Raw genomic sequence first — 8,986 nt, 5'->3', positions numbered from 1 at the left:
TGAATGTAGAGAATTCTGAGTATAAATTTATTCTGAAAAACAAAACTGAACGTTGTTAAGAAAACTTTTCTTGCATTGATTTCCTGTATAAATTAAAACCTCTATAATTAATTTTTTTTTGAAACAACGCAGCATCAAATCTAATTTTTAATCAAGAGAACAAAAATTTGCGCTGAATACTAAAATAACCATATAACTGAGAAATATTAATGTAAAAATATTAAATAAAAATATTCAAAAGGAATGATAAATTTATGTTTTTGAATTTCCTCGTTAAATTAATGGAGAAAATTTGACTACCAGCACACTGTTTAATCCATGCTAAGACAGATAAATTTCTGTATAATATAAAGTTATATATGAAGCAACGTTAATTACATATTCATATTCATATCCAAGTTAAAATCGTATACTCTTTAATAAATGATAAGCTATGTTTGTAAAGTTAAAATATCAGCTCACGTATGAAGCGCAGTGAACTACAAATTCATATTTATGTCCAGGTTAAAATACCGTATTGTTTAATCAATTTTAAGCTATATTTGTAAATTTGAAAAACTGTACCGCACCACAAACTACATATATTTGCATTCAGGTTTAAATCGTACATTGTTTAACCACAGTTAATCAATGTTGTTAAACATTTTACGGTAAGCTATGTTGCATAGATTTAAAACAAATTTCAAATTCGAAAGCATCAGGCACCTGGAATGAAAATGATAAAAATGAATATTTTATGCTACTAAGTGTTTCTCTGGGGTTTAATAATTAACACTAGATTGCCAAAGGAAGCTATTTTGACTGCTTTTAATTTCAATTAGAAAGACAATGATGTATATAAGGACACAATTTCTTAGAATTTTGTACAACATGTAATTTTTTATTGTTAATATTTACTAATAACTTGTTATATTAACTGTAAATAATATAACAAATATTAAAAAATAATTTTAACAAATTTCTTCACACGTTATTTATTCTTTTACAATCCAGTCACCTTGACTGCTTTCGGGCATTATAGGTATATAGAGCATTATATATAGGCATTATAGGTATAGTACTAAGTTTCAGTCTTTTTAGTGTTAAATAATCGGTAAAACATGAGTGAAAATTAGCATACTTATTATAAATTTTGATTAAACAATAATGACTTTTTCATATTTTATTATTTTATCACTTCAAAGAATTCTAAAAGAAGATTTAAGGAAACAATTTTATACGCAATAAAAATGCATTATAACTAATTTCACTGCTTGATGAAGCACAGTAATTTAGAAAACAAGATAAAGCATTTCTTATTAACAAAAACTTTTTGAAAAGCATGCATAATTAATGGATTTTAAATTGCTGAAAAAACATTTCATAAGCAACCCCTGATAAAATGTACAATGATAAATAGCGAAAAAAAACTAATCAATATATCACCTGGAGGCTTACAAAAAAAGTATATCTTTTTTCTAAATTATTGATTAATGAGTTGCTTGTGAATAGAGAATGTATAAAATTTAGATGAAAAAATGTTGTTGTACAAAAAATTTTGTTTTTATATGTTGGGCTTATCTCAAGTACTTTTCTGTGATCCTTAGAGAGTTTTAAATTTTTTTCTGCCTTTAATTTTTTAACAATTACCACAAGATAACATTTTATCCCCTAAGAGGCATTTAAAAATATTGATGTTATTTATTTTGTTAGCTCCAGGTATCACACAAGTTGACATAGATAAAAACTTTTCGGATGTTGGATTAAATTAATTATTCATAATTAATGACGTGAATTAAAAAAAGATGCAAAAAAAGGTATATTAAAGTTTAAAAACAATTTTAAATATAATAATTTTATACACTTTATTTTATTTGACAGAATAAACTCGTATAGAATATTATAGAAATATTTTTTTTTATTATTTGCGAAAATAAAATTATGTTTATATATTTTCTTAAAGTGAATGTATAGGAGAATTAGTTTTCATCGAAATAAAACTGAGGTTTTCATTTTCAAAACTAATTCGATAAGTTTTCAGAAGTGCCAAAAACGCTAGCATCATTTGTCACCCATGCCTTTTTAATGAGCATAAATAGTTCGGTAGTTTTAAAAATAACTGATGTCAATGTTTTAAAACAGATTAATCAACAAAAACAATTTAATTTTTTTTTGAAATTTAAAAAATAGGGAAAACTCTTTTGAATCCAGATTACTCAACAGTGAGAAATGACCTTTGTTTTTGCTTGTTTTGCTCTTTATGTAAGATCAAAAATAAAAATTAAAAAGGCATTTTTGTAAGGTCTAGATAAATTTGTGAAGAGAAATAAGAATTTTAAATATTTTTTTAATGTTTTTCATTATCTTTAAACGCTTTTTTAATAGAAAACAAGAACTTTTTCCATATAAATTACGAGGTCTTTTTTTGAACTAAAATTTAAGAAAAGAAAAAGGAAATGCTTCAACTCTTATGAAACTTAAAAAAGGGAACTAGATTATTTGAATGTGAGAATTAACTATTTTGTTGCTTTTTTCTCCATGTAAGACCATGTATGTTCTCCATGTGAAACATACCTTTTGTATGGTCCAACTAAAATTTTTAACGGAAAAATAGTTATTAATAATTTTAAATTGTTTTTAATTTCCTTATTATAATTTAATTATGTTCTAAATATCTTTAGAACACAAAAACTCTGTCTTTATAAATGATTTAAAGATATTTTTTAAAGGTAATTAGTAGGAAAGAAAATATTTAATTTTCGAATTTTTTTTAAAAATTGAATAGTAAACATTTTAAAAAAAACATGTTTTTTCTATTTATAGTAGCAACTGAGGTTAGAATAATAACATGAAGTTTTAATCAAAAAAAATTTCTGTCACAAAATTCTTATAAATAATTTTAATAATTTAAAGTTTTTAAAAATAATTTTAATAATTATAAAAATTAATTTTTTAAAAATAATTTTAATAATTTTTAATAAATTTAATTTTAATAGTTAAATAAATTTAATGCTAAAGATTTATTTTATTTAACAAATGAAATCTTTAGTCTTAAAGTAACTATGTTCTGAATATGAAATTTTTAAAAAAGAAATTAACTTTCCTACTCTTTTCAATTTAATACTTTTTGTATCAGTTTTAATTCAGTATAATTTTCATTATTCAAATATTTTCCCAATTGTTATGAGTTAATCTCTCTAACAAAAGACTATTAATACCCATTTCATATCACATTTGCTGTTGACAACACTGGTTTTGAGACACAACGTTTGAACACTGGAATATCTTATTATTGTGTGTGGAGAAAATCTCATTTTCAAAACAACAGATCAGATTTCTCATTCTTGAGATGTGTAACAAACAATGGGAATTTCATTAAGATACTTATATAAATGTTTTAACAAACTGTTACAAACAACACCGACTGCTATGTTTTCAAAGACTTAGCTGTCTTAACACTTTAATTAGATCAAGAAGTAATCATGTTTGGGAAGCCTACTAGTTCGTCAAATACAAAATTAAATTGCTATACAAAATTTTATGCAATTTAGTTCATATTTTATTTTAAATATTAGTTTATTTGAAAATTTTTGTAGTGAATCTCAAAGAAATCTGTACAACTTATCGATATCTTGAACCATAATAAATTTACCAAACTTTAACCATAAATAGATTCATGCAATTAACAAAAAATTCTTATTAAAGTATTATCTAACAATTACCATAACATTACAACCAGTACATACCAATTAACTTAACATAACTTCAACAATTAATGTAGCATATCTAATGTAACATAAAAACTAACAAAAAGTAATCATTAATGTAACATAATAGTTTACACAACATATTTATAAATAAAACATAATAATTATAGGGTAAAATATGTCATAACATAATAATTATCAAAACATAACAATACATATATCATAACAATTAACGTAACATAACAACAAATATAGCATAGAAACTACCATAACATTATAATTAATATAATGAACAATAATTTAAGCATGACAACTATCATTACATAATAATTATCATAACAATTAACATAAAATGATGTATTAAATTGAGTTATACTTCCGTTTAAGTCAAATAATAATGTAGTGTAATCAAGTTTAAAAAATATGATTACACAGTTCAAATTAAACCCATAATAATTTTACACCGAATTTGAACATTTTTATGAACCAAACGTCTTACAGAGTAAGAAAAAAATGCAGGTAATTAGTAAAAATAATTATAATTAAGAAAAGTATTACTTTAACAGCCCTCTTTAAGCCGCCAAGGCTCAAAAATTTCGAAACCGACAACATGAGCATGGTATTTTGATCAGCATTACGAACATGCTGCATTTACATCCCAGACAAAGTGGTAACTATTAATCTGAAGCTGCGTGAGATTCAAGCCGTAAGTGAGAATCAAACTCCAGTCCCTATTTTAATTCATGCATACATTTTTGCTTAGTGTGATGCACGTGATACAAAAAACAAGTCGCTATATTTTCCACAAAATTAATCCGAAAAAATTTACTAAATTAATCTCTAGAACTTCACTCTTAATAGAAATTTCACAAAAGTTTTAATTTACTCTAAAACTTCATTCTGTTATTCAATCAACCATTGACGCAGCCTTATGCACTGAAGTTAACACTACCCCTAAATTCACAAAATGAGAAATAATCATAATTACTTTTTTTAATCGCAATTTTCTCTTGAAAGATCTTTTACACTGAAATGATATTAAAGTCTATTTAAATTAATCTCTATGAATTAAAAACCGTAAGGGCAGTAGCCGCAGCTCTTTTGGGTGTTTAACGTAACGTTACATTAAGAACCCAAAATTATAAATGTATGCAGAAACGTATCAAGAATTACGATGGAATAAAATTTAAAAAAAATTTTGAGAATTTTTATACGTTAAACTTAATAGAAAAAGTACTGTAGGGCTCGCTCTATAGGCCACAGGAAAGCAACTAAAGAGTTCAAATTTGGCATACAGAAAAGGTTATATTTATTTATAAATTTAACACACAGTGTTTTTATTCAAAATTTTAATTTGTACGAAAGTTATTGCACTTTTTAAGTGTTTCATGCTTATTTTTTCTTGTTTATTTATTTTCTTTTTTTTTGATTTTACATTACATTTTGCCTTGACATTTTTACATTTCTCTAAGACTAGCTAGAAACTAGAAAACTGCACAAAGAGTTCGAGGAATTAAAATTTCGATCTGGCTTTTAGCTTAAGAATTATTAACTGTTAAATATTTAGTAAAAAAAAACATGTTAGTCGATTTACTATCCATTGAAATGAGCTACAGAGTTGAAATTTGATATGAAAACAGGACCATTTTAAATTATAAATTTAACGAGTGTTCTTTTTTTTTTCTTTCGAAATTCCTATTTCTTAAAAAAGTATAATATTTTTTAGTTTATTAAATTTTTTTCGTTGGTTAATAATTATTTATCCACTGCTGTCAAAAAATTTACCTCTCTCGTGATTTCCATTTTATAAGCTCGTACTTGATTTAATGTAAAAAGTAACAAAAAAAATGAATAATTTAAAGAAAAAGAGAAAGATTAGATGCTACTAGTCATAAATCTTAACATTTATGTCGAAATTTCTAAAAATCTGAAGACTGGAAGGAGATTTTGAAAAAAACTGTTTCCAATACAACTTGATATAAGATTTGTGTTATTTACAAGTAAAATTACTTTACTGTGTTGCGTATTCTGCATTTCAAAGTTATTATTATTATTATTACTTTTTTTTTCAAATTCAGATATCCTTTATTATTTTGTTACGATTATCATATTAATAAAATGAGCTTACATGAAATTATAATGATTATATATTTGATAAACAAAATGATTCTTTTATCAACATTTAAGGAGAATTACTTTCAGCATAGATCTAACTAGTAATAGCAAACTAACTTTGTTTATTGAAAAATGTTTTCATTTATTCATTTCTTATAAATTTTAGATGAAATTAAGTTTACTTTTAATACCTATTTATGATTTTGTTTCGTTAAATCTTTAAATAGAAAGTTTGCGACTTTCAGCTTGATAAAATTTTTGGAATACAACAAAATTTCTAAAATATACAAAAGATAAAATGCTTTTTTTATGCAACAATGAGTGTAAAACGTACAGAAATATTTCTTTAGATATCATTTTGGTTTTAAATTTGAAAGATAAAAAACAAATTTTCTTCAGTTAGCCATAAAGATAAGCATATACTTATGAGCATATGACATTATAAAAAAAACATAAAAACATAAAATATTAAAACATAATTAAATAAAAGCATAAAAATATAAAATATAAAACATTATTATATAGAATTTCAATTTTTTTCATACTAAAGCTCGTAAAACATTTTAATATTTAGTGTTTTAAGTGCTTTAAAGTGATTTTACATTTTTTGACAGTAAATATACTTCGTATGAAATGTACTTTAAATTACAAATTGTTTTACTAGTATAAACTTTCATTGAATCAGTATTGATACATGTAATGTTTTATAATATTTGATGTTTTGATGCTTGTTGTAATGAATTTGATAAATTATTTCGCATTTCTTATTATATATTTCGTTAATTAAAAATCTATATCTATGCATTCTGAGAACTCAACTAGACGCACTCACCATATTAATCTATCAGATAATAATACGATGAAAAAATTGCAACGATTTCTTTAAAAATAATGTACTAGAATCTTTAAAAGTACCAAGAAAGTTATTATATTTAACTAAATAATTTACTTTAGAAATAGAAGAAAAAGTGTTTAATTTAAGAATGAATGAACGCTTTATCTACTCTTTCTTTAAATTAAGCATAAAGAATATGAAACTTCTTGTACTAGATAAAAGAAAAATCAACTAGGCAAACATTTCTCTTTCAAAAGTCGGATATCATATGTAATTACCTCCGTAAAAAGAATTTCATTTTTAGTCTTCTTATACATCAAACGAAGCATTAAATTACATTATTCTAATTTAAAGTGCTTTGGAAAGTCGATTCAGAATAAAAGAACAATAATTGTTATTCATTTTCATTTTAATGACTATATAATTAGGAAATCGATGTTTTAAACATGAAAAAAACCGTTATTTACTCAGATGCATTATTTTGCGAATTAAAGATAATTATCTTTTCTTTCTCATTAATTTTAAATAAGTCAAGTTAAAGTTTAAATAATGGCAACTAAGTTAAACAATTTATTGTAGTGAAAAAAATATTAAAAAATTATCGAATAGGAAGTCAATAGGAATATATTTTTTCCTTATTTAAAGGGGAAAAAAGAAATTTTATATGAAATTTGTATTTATAAGAAAGAAACATATCACCTAAATAATGCATATTTTGAATAACTATAAAGTAAATATGTTTTACATTCAATTGAAATTAGTTCAAATTTGCACTTTTAAATTATAAAATAATAATTTATGTTCGACAAATTGACTATTCCATTGTTTTGTCCCACACTTAAAGTACACGCTGTAAAAAATTCCGCATCAAATTACGGTAAAAGGTACCATTTTTATTGAAACATATCACGGAACAAAACAAAAATCTAATATAGCGTATTTTTACAACAATTATTTCCATGAAACAACAGAATCACTCTAATTAAATAATTTTTACTGAAAAAACTACGATACAATATTTTTCGATAAAAATTGTTTTTTAAAAAAGGGAAAACAGATTTTGGAATAAAAATGGATTTTTTAGTTAAATAAAGTAATTAATTCAGCTGTCAACGTCAGCCTCGCTTCAAGTCCATATTTGGCCCCTTATATTTTACAGCCAAAAATTGCGTTAAGAAAAGCGTATAAAATTTTAATTCATACACTACGAAATAACGAGTTGTTATTTTCGTGTCCATGGATCTTCAGATAACATCAAAGGTCTGGACTATAGCTGCCGCCAGCTTCGGCACCTCTTGACTGTAGAGAACAACTCTTAGATTGTCCTCAATTGGTACCCATCCCTATTTCAAAACACGGTAATAATGAGTAAGAATGAGATATTGTTTAAAACAATGACGGTAGAATGGAATTGAGTTATTAATTTTTCCACTTGGAGTTTAATTAATTCCTTTAAGTAGATGACTATTTTCTTAAAAATTTCCTATATTTTCCTCGTTTTTATTTTCTTTCTTATATTTCCTTTATTTAGCAATTAAAAATAAAATAAATAATTACAACTACCTATAACTTTTACTTCTTATGAATGTGAGTTTAAATTATTTGTGGGTATGTAAAAAATTTTATAAAATCACCAAATTATTAAAATTTTTAATTGATAAATAAAAGAATTATTTTAGCTGTACACATTAGCTATATATTACTGTAAGAAATTTTGTTAGTCTTTCACTGCGTAGATAATCACACGAATTAGAATAATTAAGAAATAATTCCATGGATGAGAAGAGACATTGATTAAGACAATGCAAGTAGAATTGAATTAAATTATTAACTTTTCAGCTAGTAATTTCCTTTTAAGTGTATAACTATTTCTTTAAAATTTCCTATATTTTCTCCGTTAAACTTCTACACTCTTTCTTTTATTTTCCACTTCGTATTCCTCTTTATTACTTTGGGGAGCCAAATAGTTGCATTCGAAATTCTTTTGGCACTCATATGTTCATTACCACCAACGAAACAAATCTGTGTTTTAAAAAGAGAACATGAAACAAGCTGGTGCTAGAATCTATCTCAAGCATATACTTTCACTTTCTATGTGTTCTGTTCTGTTCTTTTTTGATAAAACACCAGTCTGTGGAATTCTCAGTGGACTTGCCCTTTTTACCGGTACATTCCTTTAACCTCTGTTTGATGCAAATTGGAAACCTAGAAAAGATTTTTCTTGTACACTTTTTTAACCTTTAGTAACATTTAAGTTCTGCCCTGTTCGTAATGCTGATTTTGAATGAGCTCATTTAAGGAAGGTTTCGAATCTAATTTGGGAATACTTCTACCCTAAGAGGGAGGAACA

Source organism: Parasteatoda tepidariorum, chromosome 8 (assembly GCF_043381705.1).
Source record: "Parasteatoda tepidariorum isolate YZ-2023 chromosome 8, CAS_Ptep_4.0, whole genome shotgun sequence".
In the NCBI taxonomy this organism is placed as follows: Eukaryota; Metazoa; Arthropoda; class Arachnida; order Araneae; family Theridiidae; genus Parasteatoda; species Parasteatoda tepidariorum.
This window is presented reverse-complemented; position numbering follows the sequence as displayed.